Here is a 19,773-nt window from a genome sequence, read left to right as displayed (position 1 = left end):
TTTAGCCAGGCATGGTGGCAGGTACCTGTGGTCCCAGCTACCTGGGAGGCTGAGGCAGGAGAATCACTTGAACCCAGGAGTGGGAGGTTGCAGTGAGCCAAGATCATGTCACTGCACTCCAGCCTGGGTGACAGAGCAAGACGACGAAGAAGAAGAAGAAGAAGAAGAAGAAGAAGAAGAAGAAGAAGAAGAAGAAGAAGAAGAAGAAGAAGAAGAAGAAGAAGAGGAGGAAGAGGAAGAGGAAGAGGAAGAGGAAGAGGAAGAGGAAGAGGAGGAGGAGGAGGAGGAGGAGGAGGAGGAGGAAGAGGAAGAGGAAGAAGAGGAAGAGGAGGAAGAGGAAGAGGAAGAGGAAGAAGGAGAAGGAGAAGGAGAAGGAGAAGAAGAAAAGAAGAAGAAGAAGAAGAGGAAGAGGAAGAGGAAGGGGAAGAGGAAGGGGAAGAGGAAGAAGGGGAGGAAGAAGGGGAGGAAGAAGGGGAGGAAGAAGGGGAGGAAGAAGGGGAGGAGGAAGGGGAAGAAGAAGGGGAAGAAGAAGGGGAAGAAGAAGGGGAAGAAGAAGGGGAAGAAGGGGAAGGGGAAGGGGAAGGGGAGGAAGAGGAAGAAGAAGAAGGAGGAGGAGGAGGAGGAAGAGGAAGAGGAAGAGGAAGAGGAAGTAGCAAGGCTTTCAATGAGGTGATTGAGTCATAAAGGCCTTCATGAATAGAACTGGTGCCTTATAAAAGAAGCCTGAGAGACCCCTCACCCCTTCTGCTATGTGAGGACACAAGAAGGTGCCATCTGTGAGCCAGAACACAGGCCTTCATGAGACACCAAATCTGCTGGTGACTTAATCTTGGACTTCTCAGCCTCCAGAACCGTGCAACATAAATTTGTGTTTTTTATAAGCTACCTAGTCTATGGCATGTTGGTATAGCAGCCCAAATAGACTAACAGAGGCATCTCTTAATACATTGCATTACATAATCATTACAAGAACTTGGCAAGCAGAGATTATTAGCCTAGCATCACAAACCATGACCTGAATTCGAAACCAGGTTCATTATGACTCTGAAGCCTACAGTCACATTACAAATGTAGTAGAGAAATAAGTACTGGCAAGAATTTGAAGCAATAGGAACTCTCCTACACAGCTGAGGAAAGCATACATTGCTGCAGTCATTACAATCAGTTTGGAACACACTTATTCAAAAGCATATCTTGGGTGACCCAGTATTTCCAATACCAGATAAATTTCCTGGGGACACTCATGCACGTGTACATGTATTTGTAACTTCATTGTTAGTAACACCAAAGAAACAGGAAACAACAGAAATGTCAATCAATAGTAGAACAGATAGTTAAGTGGTAGTATGTTCATACACTGGAATACGCAGAGGTGAAAATGAAACACGTGGAACAGCATGCATCCACGAGGATGAATCTTGAAAATCCAATAATAATAATAGACACTGGGGACTCCAAAGGGGGAGGAGAGAGGAGAGGGCTAAAAAAAGTAACTATTGGGTACAATGTTCACTATTTAGGTGATGGGTACACTAGAAGCCCAAACGTCACCGTCATGCAATATATCCTGTATATCGGCTGAATTTTGTGTTTTACGTTTTATCACCTTACTTCTTCATAGTTTTATCCTCAATGTTGTATTTTAACTAACACATTGTTCATTTTTTATGTTTTTAAGCTTTATACAAATGGAATCATAGGTATTTATCTGTTACATATCCATGTAACAAACCTGAACATGTACCCCTGAATCTAGAAAAAATAAATAAATAGTAACACGAAAAAATCTTAAAACAAAAAAAATGAAATCTAATACCGAGACACTGGAGTAAGCCAAAGATGAATCCCAAGCTAGGATTCCATTTGCATAAAGCATAAAAATAGGAAAAAAAGAACAATATAGTAGTTTAAATGCAACATAGAGGATAAAACTATGAAGAAGTAATGTGATCAAACATGGAATTCAGCCAGGAAGAAGAGGGGTGTGATCTGACAGGAACACACAAGGGCATCCAGAATACAACAGCATTTTATCTCTTGACCTAGGTGGGAGTTAATTCACTGTTTTTCTTCTGACTAAAAGTTCATTCTTTACACAGCTAACTATCTCAGTTGTTCTCCTACCACGTTTCAATACTCACAGCTACTTAGCCACACTGCAGCTATCTGTCGATTGCTTTCCTGTCATTCATCCCAGCATGACTGGGCAGGATGAACTACCGTGATTGATGTCCCTGCTCCTACACTGGCCAGCTCCCACTGAAGGTCCATTAATACACCAGGGCAATGTGCTTTAATATGTGTTTGAAGATCTGTCACACAAAAAGATAGGTTATTGTTTTTCTATTAAATCTCCATGAAATAACATTTTTATTTTTTAACTAATGTTGCTAAAATATATTATTCTCAAGTTTTCCTTTGCATCTCACTTTTTAAACCACCACCACATGCCACTGTGAGATATGTTACTTTAGAAGCAAAAGATTCATCATATCTATATAGAAAGAGTAACCATAGTCTCCACTGTAAGTAAATGTGTCTGTATTTGTCATGTACAAAGAACAGGAAAAACATGTTTATAGCTTGATATTGCAGATAGATGTAATGAAAGAGGATGGGAAATTTCACTGCCCCAGTGTAGAAAAACAAAATCATTAGAAAAGTAAACAATGCATGTAGATAATGCATTCTATTTTGCTAATAGATACGCTAGAGCAAATAAATATTTCTAAAATTATCAGTTTTCTGCATTCACAAAGGAAATAAATATGGTAACTAGAAAAATCCAAGTGAGATATATTTTATTTCTGCCTGTTGGCATAAAAGCAAAGCAGAAAAGCTTCTTGGGGGTTTTTCCCCCCTTAAGAATAAGCTAATGTCAAAATAACTGAAGAATTTAACATTACAAATCTCTCTCCCTCGTATCAAGGCCCTAATAGTTCTTAGTTCAACAGGTAACTATTAAGTCAAAACAAAGCAAATTAAAATCTATTTCCTGGAGGTCACGCTTTTACCAGATTAAAATGAAACAGTGGTTATGCATCAGGTAAGAAAAATTATGCTTCTACAGCAATTTAATAAGAAAGTATTTTTCTCCACTTGTGAAACTTTTAAAAAATGGCAGTTTTCACTGTTGGTAAACTAGCACAGCCACTATGAAGAACAGTGTGGCAGTTCCTCAAAAAAATACAAATAGATCTACTACATGATTCAGCAATCCCACTACTGGGGATTTATCCAAAGAAAAGGAAATCATTATATTGAAGAAATATCTAAACCCCCATGATTATTGTAGCAGCATTTACACTAGCCATTATATGGAATCAACCTAGGTGTCCAACAATAGATGAATGCATAAAGAAAATGTGGTGTATATACACAAACACAATGAAATACTATTCGGCCGTAAAAAAAGAATGAAATCTTGTCATTTGCAGCAACATGAATGGAGGATATTGTGTTAAGTTAAATAAGCCAGGAACAGAAAGTTAAACACAGCATGTTCTCAATCACGTGGGGGCTTTAAAAAGTGGATTTCATAGAATTAAAAAGTAGAGAAGAGGATACTAGAGACTGAGAAGGGTAAGGGAAGGAAGGGATAGGGAGAGATTTGTTAAAGTGTACAAAACTACGGCTAGATAGGAAGAAGCAGCTCTAGGGTTCTCTAGCGCTGTAAGATGACTATAGCTAACAAGAACACATTATATAGCTTCAAATAACTGAAAGGAGGATATTGAATGTTCCCAACACAAACAAATGATAAATGTTTGAGATGATGGATGTGCTAATCCCTCTGATCTGACTGCTATACATTATATACCTCAAAACATCACTGTGCACCCATGAATACATACAATTAGTTTTTGCCGATTTATAAAAATGAAATTTGTAAATTAAAAACAAAAACAAGCAATGGAGAAAGTGAAAAAAAGGGAAACAATAAATCTTAGAAGCCACATGAGGCTAGTGTCAGTCTCTACAGAGCTGGAAGTGGGTAAAATCTGTCCTCACCTTCTCCAGCTTCCCTCTCTGCTCTTCCTCCTCTGGTTTCCCTTGTGAACTCCTCTTCTACAGGTCACAAAGGATGAATCTTCTCAGGGTTTGGTCCTGTGCCCTCTTCTCTTCTCTGTACATTCTTGGGAGCTTTCATTTATCCTCACAGGAACACTGTGTCTTATATTTACTGAGAGCCTATTGGCCCAGGGCTTACAGTTCACTGGACAGTCACCTGAATGTCCTAAAATCAATACATTCCCAAATGAAAAGCTCACCTTCTTTATGAGCCTCCTTTTGAATTCCTCCTTTTAGATTAGTGGCATCAACTTTTCTTTACCTCGTCCCAATGTACAACGATTCACTAAGTCTTATTGATTATATTTCTGAAATATTATTTTTTAAATGTGTCTTATGTCCAGAGCTCACAATCTCTGTTAATTCTAAGAGACAACCTTCTAAATAAATGACCTTTGAATCTCTAGGAACTCTCTCCCAAACTCTGCTTTTTTTTTTTTTTTTAAACACTTTCCTCAAAGTTATGTTTTAGAACTCAGATCTAATCATGCTGGTTTTTCTACAAAAATAGATAAACAAAGAACAAAAAATTGGTAGTTTGGCTGGGTTCGGTGGCTCAAGCCTGTAATCCCAGCACTTTGGGAGTCCAAGGTGGGCGACCATCCTGGCTAAACAGTGAAATCCCCGTCCCTACTAAAAATACAAAAACTAGCTGGGAGTGGTGGTGCATGCTTATAGTCCCAGCTACGCGGGAGGCTGAGGCAGGAGAATCACTTGAACCCAGGAGGCAGAGGTTGCAGTGAGCTGAGATCGCATGACTGCACTTCAGCCTTGTGATACAGCAAGACTCCATCTCAAAAATAAAATTTAAAAAATTGGTAGTTTGACATATTCTTGACATATTCCATTTCTTTTTAATTTTATAAAAAATACATTCGCAAATCATGTGATTTTCTATTACATATGCTTAAGATAACTATTTTCAAAGTAAAGAACAAAATCAAGATATATGATGAGGGATTATGCTTGCCTTTAGTAGTATTAAATAGGATTCCCTAGTAACACTCATTATCATTATTAATATAATACTAGATTTCCTAAATCTTTCCTAGACCATAGGGAACTTAAGTAATATAAAATCAATTCTACCATTTTGTGCTAAGCCTTGTATATTATCTCTAATCCTTAGAACATCCATGCAAGGTTGAACTATTCCTACTTTATACATGAGGACATTGAGGCTTAGAGAAGTTGAACAACTTGCTCAACATTGCACTGCTGGCAAATGACCTGATGGGGATTTGAGTTCAGATCTTCCGTTGCTCCCATATTATTATGGAATGTGTTAAAGTTGTTATAATCCAAGAGCTTTATTTATACTTATGTCAGTTAAAATATAGCTTTTGGGCCAGGCACGGTGGCTCACGCCTATAATCCTAACACTTTTGGAGGCTGAGGCAGGCAGATCACTTGAGGTCAGGAGTTCGAAACCAGCCTGGCCATCATGGTGAAACACTGTCTCTACTAAAAGTACAAAAAACTTAGCTGGGTGTGGTGGTGGGCACCTGTAATCCCAGCTACTTGGGAGGCTGAGGCAGGAGAATTGCTGGAACCCAGGAGGCAGAGGTTGCAGTGAGCTGACATCACACTACTGCACTCCAGCCTGGGTGACAGAACGAGACTCCATCTCAAAAAATAAAATGTGTGTGTGTATGTGTGTGTGTGTGTGTATTTGATTATAACAACTTTAACACAGCAATGCCTGCCACAGATGAGAAAATTTGTAATGTTTCCAAAAGACCATCGTTTTAAAAGTTTCGACTCTCAAGGAGTGTGTTCTGCTATTTGAAACTTGATTAGAACATAGATTCATCCATATAGCTACTACCCTTACAATAATACAAAGGTTGATGGAGGTGAATGTTCTAGACTAGCAGTCAGTTGTAAATATTCTTGCTGACAGTTAACTAGAAACACAATATTCAATAAAGATATTATATAGCCACTAAAACTCAAAGCACAATTTTAAACTGATCTTTACTTGATGAGTTTAAACACAGAATCCTACATAAAAGAGACAACTTTGGAAAATAATATAACCAACTCTATTTTCAAATAGATTTGCACATTACTGTTTGAGATTTTGAAAAACACTGCACTGAAAAAACTCCCTGTGTACCAGTAACAAACAAGATTCTAATTCTGTCCATACTGCAGTTCTCACAGTAGGCGCAGAAGGGAAAAAAAAGAAGAAGAGAATAAAAATAAGGGGGAGGAAAGGGAAGGATGTGGAAAGAAAAAAAATTGAAAAGGAAAATAAAGAAGAAGAGGAAGAAGTAACAGAAGAAGAAAAGGAATGATGGAAGAAGAGGAAGAGGAGAAGAAAGAAGAAGAAAAGAGGGAGGAGAATGAGAATCTGCTATGATAGTCTAACTCCAGATAACCATTTGGAATTCTGTTTGCAGATCTTTGAGACACCTCCACGTTTTTCTGAGTACTTGATTTACATCGCTTTACTAGACCCTACTTGGGGCCAGATCACAAAAAAAAAAAAAAATTACTAAGTCATCTCTGTCACTAAATATAGACACTGCCACCAGAGAGCAGACTCTGTACAATAAGTTTGGGCTGGCCTCATTAGAAGTATGAAGTTCAACTTACCAAGAGTGGAAATAGAACTAATATTTGTTGAATGCCTACTAGGTTTCTGGTCTTATGTTCAGTGCTTTACATTTATTTTGTCACTTGTATTATTATTACATTATTATCATAATATTATTTTTCTTTTATTGGTACATAATTTTACATAGTTATAAGGTACTTGGGATATTTCAATGCATGCATATGTTGTATGCATCTCTTGTTAAGCAAATCATGGTTATGGTACACTCATCACCTCAAACATTTACCATTTCTTTGTGCTGAGAACCTTCCACATCTTCTCTATTAGTAGTGATCTTGTCATATACAATAAGTTATTGATAACTATAGTTACCCCATTATACTATTGAGGACTACAATTTATTCCTTCTATCTAACTGTATTTTTGTACCCATTAACTAACCTCTCTTCATCATGCCCTCCCCCTACCCTTCCCAACCTCTGATAATCATCATTCTGCTCTACCTCCATGAGATCAAATTTTTTAACTCCCACATAAGAGTGAGAACATGCAATATTTGTTTTTCTGTGCCTGGCTCATTCCATATTATCATAATATTATTATAGCCATTTACAGATTGGAAAACTGTGACTTGGAGAGATTAAGTAACATTCCCATGGTTGCACCCAAGTAAATGGTAGCTCAGAATTTAATCCTGGTTGACTCTTCGTATGTTTATCTCCTACCTCACTGCCCTACACATGTATGTTGTTTCTTAGTGATATATTTTAAATAGCAGCTCAAACTTCCCTTCCCCCTACTTCTCTTTAAGGAGAAGAGCTGATGTGGGTAGAGACCAAAGTCAATGCAACAAACAAAATGGGATTGTGGAGTGAAGTTTTCAGTATAGGTCAAAGTCTCTTGTGTCTATTGTGCTTGCTGCCTTGGATTCCTTCTTTAGCCACCCATTCTTGGCTTCTCACTTGCTTAGACTTAAGTACAGTGTGAGCAAAACTATTTGAGGGGAGGGATAGCCATGTGTGCTATTGTCCGTGGTCCTGAAACAGCATGCACATTATGGATTGCTTCTCTAGGAAGTAGATGTGGCTATGGACCTGGAATAGGGACACCAAACCTAGCAGAACCAGATGTGATCAAAGGAAACTGAAGCACAGAGTTGATGGTTTAAACAGCACTGTCCAGTAGAACTTTCTGCAATGATGGCAATATTCTAATTCTGCACTGTCTAATACAGTAGCTACCAGCTACATGTGGCCATTAAGCTCTTGAAATTTGACCAGTAGACAACTAATTGTTTAAGTTTATTTAACTTTAGCTAATTTATAGTGAAATAACTACATGTGTACCATATTAGACAGCACAGGTTAGATCATCAATACTAAGCTGTTTACTGAAAACACAAATTCTTGGGTACCATGTAAGATACACTAAAATCAGAATCTCTGAGGTAAGCTCAGCTATGGGCATTTTTAACCAGGAAGTTCCTGTGCTTATTGACATTTGAGAACGAATATCCTACCAGGCATTTGTGTCAGCCTTCTAAAAGTCCCTACCTGTGCCCACTAATGCCTGACACTTTCACCTCGTCCTCAGGTTCATCCCAACTTAGCGTGTTTAATAGCCTCAGCCTCATTGTCGGCCTTGCCTTCAAACCTGACACCCAGTGGCTCAGGATGATTGCAAAGCTTCCACAACCCGCCCCCCACCCTCCACCTGCATTCCAAGATTCCTTGAAGACCAACTTTAAGGGCACTCGTGACAGGTAAAGTCTACACACCTGACTAACACTGCCCTGAGCATAGTACTCCCAAATTCATATGCTGTTTGTCCTCCTCTTCCTGTATTTTTGTCTAGTCCAAAGAAATAGGCATTTGCCTTGGTGTCTGCCTTCTTAAGCCTCCTGTCCTCACCTTAATCCCCTTAGTTATAGGGCTAGTTCCCATTCCTCTGCCTCAGATGGATCCTCATCTCCATAATCTCCCTCTATGGTCAGGGTGTATGAAAAGCTCTCATGACCTCTACCCTTCTGACTTTCAAATTAACTCACCTAGAATGAACCTCTATGTTCTGAAGAGTGACCAATTTATCCATCAATTTGGTAAATTTTTGAAATACTGAGCGTTGGATTCGCAGTTCTCTGTAGCTGAGCCCATTTCTCCAAGCTTCACATCTCTTCCCCTCCCAACTGATCCCGTTACCCAGGTCCCAGCATGCTATACTCCTGAGTGCACCTGAGATAAATATGTTTAATGTAATTATGAAAGCCAGAGGTAAAACTAAACAATTATTTCCACGACCGTAAATTCAATGTCTATTAAGGTTTTCAGGTACATGCCTCCCCATCACCATTCCCCAACTGCCACCACCCATACACACACAGAAACACACCATACAACATTTACACTGATGTAACACTTCAAAAATAATTTCCCAGGTATTGTCACGTTTGACTGACAGAGTGTATAGATTATTACACTAATGGTCTCACATAAACAAAGCCTCTACCCTCAGCATCGTTCCTTCTTTCATTGACCCTGGGCTTGGCCACATGACTTACTTTGGCTAACAAGATATCAGCAAATATGACACAAGGAGAGGATAGGTAAACACTTGCACATTGGGATTTGCCTTCTTGAAAGCATTGTCATTGTCATGTAAGAAACTGGGTCTCCACTGCAGAAGCAGCCACACAAAGAACTGACGTATTCTGCTGATAGTCCCAGTTGACTGCCATATGAGAGTAAGGCCAGCTTGGATCATCCAATTCCAGTCAAACCCCCAGATCACTGTGTCTATATGAGGGGCCCCAGGAAGGATCAACAAAAGAACCACCCAGCTGAATCCAGCCCAAATGTACGCAAATAAATTATTGTGTTTTAAGCCACCAAGTTTTGAGATGGTTTATTACTTAGCACCAGATAACTGATATACAAAATGACTCTGAGACATAGTATTATTATTCCTATTCATGAGTTAGGAATGTGAAGTTCAGAGATATTAGGAAATTTATCCAAGGTTCTAGAACTAGAAAGCAGCAAAAAGAGGCCCAGAACTTCAGATCTGTCCCCAGGTTCAGCACTTCTGCACTATACTAGGCTGCATTTACACAACCTCCGCTCAACTAGTAAAAGGTCACTGATAATCCTAGTCCTCCCAGATCCTATTTGCTGACCTAGTTACCGACCTCCAGCACCCCTTTATTGAGAAAGAGTCTGCTGCTGGCTCCTTCCTGGCCTGCTAGTGAGTTTGCCTTGTTACTTTCTTTCTGCAAAAACTAAAGCCAGGAATCATTTTCAGTGAATCAATTGAATACAGCTAGTAGAAACATAAAAAGGTAAGACCTATTTTATATGAAAAATTAATATTCTGGTTTGCATCTTGATTTAGAACATCATAATGGAGAAAAATGGGAACAAACTTACATGGCCTGGATGAAAACAATAAGAATTATCAAAGGATTAAGAGAAGTTAATCATTAGTCAAAAACAGATTTTAGAATTGAAGTTCTTATTCATAGAAAACGTTATGGTTTATGTTAATTCCTGAGGAAGGAAATTGATTCAAATGACAAAATTGTGAACACATGCTAGAAAACTGGATAAAAAATTTAAATGGAAATCTCGGATAAAATAGAAGGAATAAGGCTCTGCCAAATGTACAATGAAAAATCTCATCTTTGTAGGGACATGGATGCAGCTGGAAACCATCATTCTTAGCAAACTATCACAAGAACAGAAAACCAAACACCGCATGTTCTCACTCATAGGTGGGAACTGAACAATGAGATCACTCGGACTCAGGAAGGGGAACATCACACACCGGGGCCTATCATGGGGAGGGGGAGGGGGGAGGGATTGCATTGGGAGTTATACCTGATGTAAATGACGAGTTGATGGGTGCAGCACACCAACATGGCACAAGTATACATATGTAACAAACCTGCACGTTATGCACATGTACCCTACAACTTAAAGTATAATAATAATAAATAAATTTTTTTAAAAAAAGAAATTAGGTACAAAAGATCACAAATTGTATTATTTAAATTATATGGAATATCCAGAATAGCCAAATCCATATAACTAGAATGTAGATCAGTAATTTCTAATGACTGAGTGGGGAATGCAGAATGGAAAATGATGGCTAATAAGTACACGGTTTCTTTTTGGGATGGTGAAATTTTGTTTGAATTAAATAGTGGTGGTGGTTACACAAGTCTTGAATATCTGAAATCACTGAAGTTCACACTTTAAAAGAGTGAATTTTATGGTATGTAAATTACATCTCATTTTTTAAAATCTAAGAAGGGGAAAAAATGAAGAAAAAAAAGATTCATCCTTTAAGTAAGTCTTACTCAAGCTTTGTCTCCTCCAGTAAACCAACCCTCATCTCGCCCATATGACGTGCCTTCTCCAAGCCCATTTGGACAGGAGTTGATTATCTCAACACAAAGGTTTATGGTGTAGCTTGATCAGAAGTAATACAATTGATCATCTCATGAGATTTTTTTCTAAACCTTTTATTCATTTACTTTAAGTCAAATATTGGTTGGATACATTAGGTATTCTTACATGCCCTTAAGTTGGGGACAAGTAGCCCTGACAATCTTATCACAATGTCATGTAATTTGCTCACTGTCCTTCAAAATGCTGCCATGCTTTTTAATCCTACTGATACTTCAGTGGGTATAAGATTCTGGGGAAGTTTGTATCACCATCTTATGATACTATAGGCATATATTCAAGGATTAATGATTAGAAACAGATATATGGTAGCTAATATTTTTCTCAAAGAAAGCACCTCTCAAATTTGACACTATTGTCAAATTATTCCATTTTGTTTTTAAGACTCAATAATTACAGACTAGCTGAAAAATTTTCAATGAGAGTTCTACTACCAAGAAGACATACGGGTGAATCACATCTACTTTCTGCCATGAAATGTTTAGTAGAGACCAAACTCTTTCCAAAGGGTCAGTTGCAGGACAAAATACAGAAAGACAAACTATGGATGTGTTTGACCACTACTCTGTGCCCTTTTTGCTCAGTCACATTTCTCTTAAATTTCCTTTTAAATAATGTAGGATACATTATCAGTTTTCTGATTATCTCTGTAATGAATAATTTCCCATCAACCAATATTTTATGAATTCCTTGTATGCCATCATGTTCAATCAGGTTCTGTATCTTATAAATACAGCTCCCATAAAAAAAAAAGAAAAAGAAAAATCTCATCTTTTAAGATATTTGTATAGGAATTCTCAAAAGAGAAAGAAGATGCAAACAGGTTATCCTTTATTTCTTCCCCCAATTTTTTAATCACATCATCATAACCACTGGGATAATTCACAGTTTATTCTAAATGAAGCAAATGACTTGTAAAAGTCCCTGCTTCTCAGCTAGAAGTATGTTTGCTATGAACAAAAAGCAACTTAACCAGTCTTGCAAGTTTTTTATTTGAGAGCCCAAAACAATTTTAAAACTAAAATCTTCATATTAAATGTTATTTTGCAGGTGGCAGTTAAACAGTAAGAAAGCATCTGGCATAAATTAAGTGAACAGATCACCAAATCATTTGGAAAACAAGTAAGTGTTAGTGCAGTGATCTAAAGTCATTATGAAAACTGACTTGTCCACAGAGTTTGAATGACAGAATAGATAAAACACGTGAACTCATACACAAGCTTTCTCTGAACAAATTAATTAGCTTTCCTGCAGCCCTCCATTCATGCCAAAGAGAGCAATCACACAAGTGAATCAAGCAGCCATGCATAGCCTTGCTCAGTGTTTGTTTCAGGAGAACTTGTGTGCCCACGTAATTTCACGCTAGGAAGGAAAACAGCATGGGATAGTGGGAGGATGCTGCAGCCTTCAACCCATCACTTAACCTCTGTGTGGCTCACTGTTCTTATCTCTACAAGGTGGGTAGAAAAACCCGTGCTTCCTACTTCACAGAGGTGTAAGCATAAAAGATGTAAACAGACTTTGAAAAAGTTAAAACAGCTGTGGAAATACAAGGTGCTTTATACTTGAAGAAGAGTATAAAAAGGCAGAATCTGTGATGTAGCAGCAGCAATTCTACCACCCAGCCACAAGGCTGCTGGTGATGTCTCACATGAAAGCAAAGGCATTTTAAAACACAAAGACTCAACAGAGAGCAGAAATGAAACAGACATGCTGTTTGCAAAAAATGATTGTGTTTAGTCTGGGGTCTTCACATAAGAAAATAATATTTTGAGAAATTGCCATGTTAAATTTAAGCTGCTCTTGGGTGACTTCAAACTATGAAATTTGCATGTAGCCCATGAGTAACTCTGTCCTAGAAGAATTCCTTGAACTCTCTTTCATGACAATAATCTTGCAAAATTTAATTTAATTCCATTTACAAAGACTTAGGCACAAGGTTAACAATAATGAATCAATGGTTTTTTTATCCACTTTCTGAATAATGATTCTCTTTCTTCTGCATAGTACAAGGCTTCTAAATTCTGTTTACATATAAGCCACACATTTTTCCCAGCTACTTGGGAGGCGGAGGTTGCAGTGAGCCGAGATCACTCCACTGTACTCCAGCCTGGGCAACAGAGTGAGACTCCAACTCAAAAAAAAAAAAAAATGATTGGGTACTGCTTTGCTCTTTTTCTACATATTTACAATACTTGTGTTTGCTATAGTTATTATTAATCCTACAGTTATTACTAACCCTAGCCCTAACCCCATCAAAAGTATTATCAGACATTTCATATTCTGGTTGTCAATTGCTAACTAGTAATTAGTAAAGTTTTCCCCAGTATAATTTCAAATTGGTATCTGGACTTCTATTTCCATCAGTGTGATGAATAAAGTACCTGCTTGGTCCTCCTGCGGAAAACAAATCAAAATACTGGGTAAAATACAATAAAAAGATTTTAATACATTAGTTACCTGGCTAATTAGTAAAGGGAACTTGATGAAAGTAGACCCGAAGAGGTAATCAGAGAAATAAAGCCATCTTGTGCCTTGTGGACCATTTTTCAAACTGAATGTACTTCACCTTTGTGTTTTCCATCTCTATAAAGCTACAGAATGGAGAAAACAAAGCCCAACATTCACTCGAGTTCCCCCTTTATAAAACTAAGACTGCAAACGGTCACACTTCCATCATAACAGTGAAGTAGAAAAACATTCTGCCACCCAACACACCAAAAGCAAGATTGCCTAATTAAAAATTTAGCACTGGAAAGAGCGGGACTCGTCCCTAAAAATACTAAGCATAAGTCAGTCTTCACACAGTTTTGCATGCCAAATTCACACTTCTTGGCCAAGAAATCTCAAGCCAAGAAGTCAGTTAAAGTTGTCCTGGGCTGGTAGTTTTCCAGGTTCCTGGCAGAAACAAATTCAATCCTCTTTGGAGTATTAGTTTTATCACAGTCTGAAAGAATTCATGCAAAAATAAGTTCACAAAAATATGAGGCCACAGTAAACACTGTATTTGTCTCATGCTGCTAATAAAGACATACCTGATACTGGGTAATTTATAAAGAAAAGAGGCTTAATGGACTCATAGTTTCATATTGCTGGGGAAGCCTCACAATCATGGCAGAAGAGCAAGGATGTCTACATTGGCAGCAGGCAAGATGAGAGCATGTGCAGGGGAACTCCTCTTTATAAAACCATTAGATCTCATGAGACTTATTCACTACCACGAGAACAGCATGGCAAAGACCCACTCCCATGGTTTAACTACCTCCCCTCAGGTCCCTCCCACAACACCTGGGAATTGTGAGAGCTACAATTCAAGATTAGATTTGGGTGGGGACACAGCCAAACCATATCTATACACACACACACACACACACACACACAGAGAGAGAGAGAGGGGGAGAGAGAGAGAGAGAGAGAGAGTACAGTATGAAGAGCAAAAGCCAATAGAACAGACCTTTTTAAAAATGTCTAAAAGGCTTTATGTCTAAATAAATTTAAAAGTGATTTAAAATATAAGGAAAGGGAAAGACACCATAGAAATGAAGCAGATTTTAAAAAAACAAATATAATTCTAAAAATTTAAAAATACAATAAAGAAAGCTTAAAACTCAATAGACAGATTTGAAAAGCTGACATGTGAATTTGAAAGATAGATCCAAATAAATCATCCAGAATGCAGCATAGAATGATCACGATAGAAATGATAAAACAGAGATCGAAAGACATGTCAAACCAGAGCTCTAAAAGGACAAGAAACAGGATAAGTGAAATAATATTTGGATTGATGGCTACTGCAAATTTTTCAGAAATAATAGAACACTTCTCCACAGATTGAAGAAGCTCAGTGAATTCTAAGCTTAATAATAAAAAGAAACTCATGGCTAAACACATCACAGGGAATCTGTAAATAAAAAAGACAAAAGAAATATCTGAAAAACAGCCAGAGAGAAAAAACAACTAAACTTCAGCTGAAGGACAGACACAATGAAAGCCAGAAGAAAGCAGAGCAGTATGTTCAAAGGGCTGAGGAAAAAAAAATTTTTTTTAATTATTTTAAACATCTTTCAAAAAGTGGGACAAGGAAAGCCATATTTAAACAAAAATATCCTAATAGACTGCTATAAATAGATAGTAAGGGAAATTCTAATGAATATATTTTATGCAGAAGGAAATTGATCCCAGATGAAAGAACTAAGATGCAAAAAGAAAAGATCAATAAAGAAAACACTAAGTATATAGATAAAACTAAATAAACATTGAGATAAATAAAGAGATAAAATAAATATAGAGATAAAATAATAATATTATTATCTGGTGGGATTAAAATAAAGATAAAATAAACCTAAAATGCATGACAAAAATAATACATTTCAGGAATGGAATAGAGTTCACGCATTTTAAGACAATTGTATTGCTAGAAAAGAGGGTGACAATATGATTGACTAGCACTTGAGAAGCCAAATATATATGCTAAAATGTCTAGCATGACAATTAAAAGAATAGAAACAAAGTATATAACTTCTAAATTAGTAAAAGAGGAACATAGAATGAAAAAAACAAATACTCAACCCAAGAGAATCCACGGAAAAAAATGAAAAAGAAACAGAAAAGGTAGGACAAATAAAAAGCCCATGATAAGATGGTAAAAATAAATCCAAACATATTAATAACTACAAAAACAAATGTAAATGGATGAGATATGTAAGTGGAAGAAACATATTTTTTCAACTGTATTTTAAAAACCTGCTTAGATTGTTTAAAAAATTTAAAGGATTTTTTTACATATTTATGAAATAAATGGATATCTACATGATATCCACAAAAGGATATACAAAAAAGAAATAGCATGTACCCTTCATAAACATTAAGAACATGAAAGAAAGACTGAGCAAATGTTCCTGGTCAAAGAGACTAAAGAAATATGACAAGTAAATGTAATACCGAGTCCTACATTGGATCCTAGACCAGAAAAATATTTTTCCTTTGAAATATAGGCTACTAGAGGGCCAATGGTGAGATTTAGACAAAGTTTGAATATTAGGTAATAGTTCTAGATCAGTGTTTATTTCCTGATAGTGCCTCACCATGCCATGAGAAGCATGTGCCCTTTCTAGTCTCCTGATCCAAGAAGGGTGAGGGATATGCAGAGTACAGTTGCCCCAGTACAGCCACATGTATACAGTGAGAGGCTGAGCTGCCCCTGCTGCCACAGCCTGAAACAAAGCCACCCAGCTTAGATCAGTCAGTACCTAGATGACTCAAGATTCCTGGGAATAAATACAGATGCATGTGACATTGAGATTCGGGGTTGTCTATTTTGCTGCAATAAGTAACTGATACAATGACAAAGTTAGATTATTGCAGGAAGAAAATTTATTTTAACCTTAGAAAAATCAATTGGTCCAGTTGTGGTGGCTCAGGCCTGTAATCCTAGCACTTTGGGAGGCTGAGACGGGCAGATTGCCTGAGCTCAGGAGTTCGAGACCGGCCTGGGCAACATGAAAAAACCCTGTCTCTACTAAAAAAGACAACAACAACACAAAAAAATTAGCCAGGCATGGTGGCACACACCTGTAGTCCCAGTTACTCAGGAGGCCGAGGCACAAGAATTACTTGAACCTAGAGGTTGCAGTGAGCCAAGATCGCACCACTGCACTCCAGCCTGGGTGACAGAGCGAGACTCCATCAAAAAAAAAAATCTATTGGTATAATTTACTATATGATTAGAGTAAAAGAAACAATGTGAACATCTCAGTAGGTACTGAAAAATATCATTCGATAACATTTAACATTCATTTGTGATGGTTAAAAAAATTAGGACTAGGAGAGCTTGCTCCAACAGATGTGTAAACCTATATGAAACTATAGCAAATCAGATTGATATGGTTTGGCTGTGTTCCCACACAGCTAAATTTCATCTTGAATTGTAGCTCCCATAATTCCCACCTGTTGTGGGAGGGACCTGGTGGGAAATAATTGAATCATGGGGGCGGTTTTCCCCATACTGTTCTGGTGGTAGTGAATAAGTCTCGCAAGATCTGATGGTTTTATAAGAGGAAACCACTTTCTGTTGATTCTCATTCTCTCTTGTCTGCCACTACTAAGATGTGCCTTTTGCCTTCTGTCGTAAGTGTAAGGCCTCCCCAGTCACATGCAACTGTGAGTCCATTAAACCTCTTTTTCTTTATAAATGATCCAGTCTCAGGTATGTCTTTATCAGCAGTGTGAAAATGGACTAATACAAAGATAATGTAGTATTTGCACAGAAATAGCCAAATAGAAAAAATGAGAGAGTCCAGAAAAGGATACACTAATATACAGACAATTTATAATGAAGACAGGTAGTATGGCAGTTTAATTAGGAAAAGACAAGTAGGTCTTCAATAAATGTGACAGTAAGTTATCCAAATGAAAAATATTAAATTGCACCTCTATATCACATGATATATAAGAATCAATTCCAGATGGATTAAAGATCTAAATGTGGTAAGGAAAAACCCCATAACATCATACAAGTAACAAAGAAGAATATATTTACGACCTCAGGATAAAGAAGTATTCCTTAAACAAGACATAAAAAGCAGAAACTGTAACAATAGAGACTAATAAATCATACTACATTAAATAAGAACTTCTGTTCATGAAAGACACCATAAAAAATAAAAGCAGCCACAGAGCAGGAAAAGATATTTGCATCATCAGCGAAGGACTAGTATCCAGAATATACTAGTATCCAGAAAAGCACTATAGTTGACAGGAAGAATAATGAAATTAAGCAAAATTCCAACTAGCAATATGGAGAATAATAGCTTTTGATTTTATTAGAACTGTGGAATCGCTGAACTCAGTGCTCTTTAGAGATCATCATGCTAACTACCCAATCTCTTTATTTCACAGCTGAGCACGCCAAGATCCAAGGAAGGAGCCCAGAGCAGACTGCACAGCATGCCCTGTGCCCCAACCACACTGCTTCCTCTTCTGAATCTCTGCACCCCCAAGTCTGGTTCAGTTTTGAGTTTCAGGCATGGTCTCATCCCTTTGGCACTTCTTTATTCCAACCAAAAGTTCTCAGCTTCAAAAAAAAGATGAGCATGTTCAATGACGAGAAAGTCTGTTTGATGGTAATCTGTAAATTTGCCACATAAAGCATAAACTTTACCACATAAAGCTTAAAGGAACACCCACTGAATTCCAACTGCTGAAAGTTGTCCTGCCCTTTCCTTATGGTCTCCAAAGACAAGCTTGTTTTATGTCACAAAAATCTCCCCTTTTTATGGGCCAGATTCAATTTGTCACTGCTTGGATATTGAACACTTTTTGCAAATTAAAGAGAAAGTCACCTCAGGCAACTTTCAAATAGAGGCTTATTGGGGACTTGATGATACTGCAAATCATTAAAGAACTTAGGTTCTGTACCCCTGCCCTCACTGATCAAATAGAGGCCACTGCTTTGAAGCCAGCAAGGACCCATGGGACTGACTTAATGCTTTTTGCCTTCAGCTTCTGAAGCTTATCACATTACTAATGTTTGAGTCTCTAATCCAGCTGGCTAGTTTAATCATCTTGAAGTAAAATAATACTATTAACATTGTTAGAAATGATTTATTTTTCTCTGTGCTCTTACCCTCTGCTTGATTCATTCATTTTATTTATAATTTTGCAATTACAAGTTTTCTTCTCAGAATCCTTCTCTTTCCCATTGTTAAAAGTAAAGACTATATCATCCTCTTTCTTTTATAATCTGTTGCTATGGAAATAGGGATTAATGATCCAGGGATAATAAAGAAAGAAAAAAGGTATTCTCTAAGAGAAAATTTGTTTCCAAATATAATCCCTTTTAGTTAAGCTGTCATATAAAATTATACAATTATTGGTTGAGCACAGTGCAACTAGAAAGGTGCTAGGTCCTAATCAAAACAGAGAAGATAAAGACCATGAAATTGTATTTTAGCTAAGGAAATAAGACACATGACACAATGTACAAGCAGTATGTTACTGTTCATATGTAATTTGGGTGTAAAAATTTGTGTTTGAGATCATAAAAGCAGTAAAAAAAAAAAATCAAAGTATACAAACAAAAACAGATGGGCTTGATATGAACAACCACTGGAATAAGATTTAAAGCCAAAATCAGGAATTTTAATTTCATAACTAGAAGTTAGGATTGGAGAGAAAGTGTAATATGATCAGCATGCTGCGCAAGAAAGATGACTTCATTTGTTCATTTGGTGAACATTTTCTGAAGGCACAGTAGGCTTTGTGTCCTGGGCTAAGCATGAGGGCATGGGACAATAGAAACTGTCAATGAAATAATGAAATAATAGAATTGACAATGAAATAATGTTGTCTTGAGTCATCTTCCCCAGAAGCAGAGCCTGAGACAGGAATTTGGGTATACATGGCTATTAAGGCAGTGCTCTAAGAGAGAGGGAATAAGGAAAATGGAATACGGCAGGGGAAGTAAGTAAGTGGCATCTGCAGGTGTCTGGCTTCACTGTATCCCACAGAGAGCCCTAGAGCATGAACATTCTCCCAGGTAGTCCCCATGTTGAAGCAAAGGGAAAAGCCTTTTGAACTCTTCTATCAGCCAGCAACTGGCTGGAGCCTGCCCCTAGGGGAAATAGGTGAGTAATTTACCAAATGAGTTAGCTCTGACTGCGATTCTTTAGAGGGGCA

The 19,773-nt window shown here is 37.5% G+C and overlaps 1 long non-coding RNA gene across 2 annotated transcripts in view; it reads left to right on the top strand.

The window, feature by feature from the left end:
* LOC105474786 (uncharacterized) overlaps window positions 1-18,133 on the top strand; it is a 31,377-nt gene extending 13,244 nt beyond the window's left edge. Inside the window, exons 3-5 of one of the 2 annotated variants that reach the window (XR_982954.3) lie at window positions 8,228-8,396; window positions 12,148-12,219; window positions 17,995-18,133. This is a non-coding gene — a long non-coding RNA (uncharacterized lncRNA). The remainder of the gene's footprint in view (window positions 1-8,227; window positions 8,397-12,147; window positions 12,220-17,994) is intronic. The other variant, XR_982955.3, reaches the window with a different exon arrangement.
* Window positions 18,134-19,773: the final 1,640 nt, after the last annotated feature.

This window comes from Macaca nemestrina, chromosome 4 (genome assembly GCF_043159975.1).
Source record: "Macaca nemestrina isolate mMacNem1 chromosome 4, mMacNem.hap1, whole genome shotgun sequence".
Taxonomy (NCBI): domain Eukaryota; kingdom Metazoa; phylum Chordata; class Mammalia; order Primates; family Cercopithecidae; genus Macaca; species Macaca nemestrina.
This window is presented reverse-complemented; position numbering and strand designations above follow the sequence as displayed.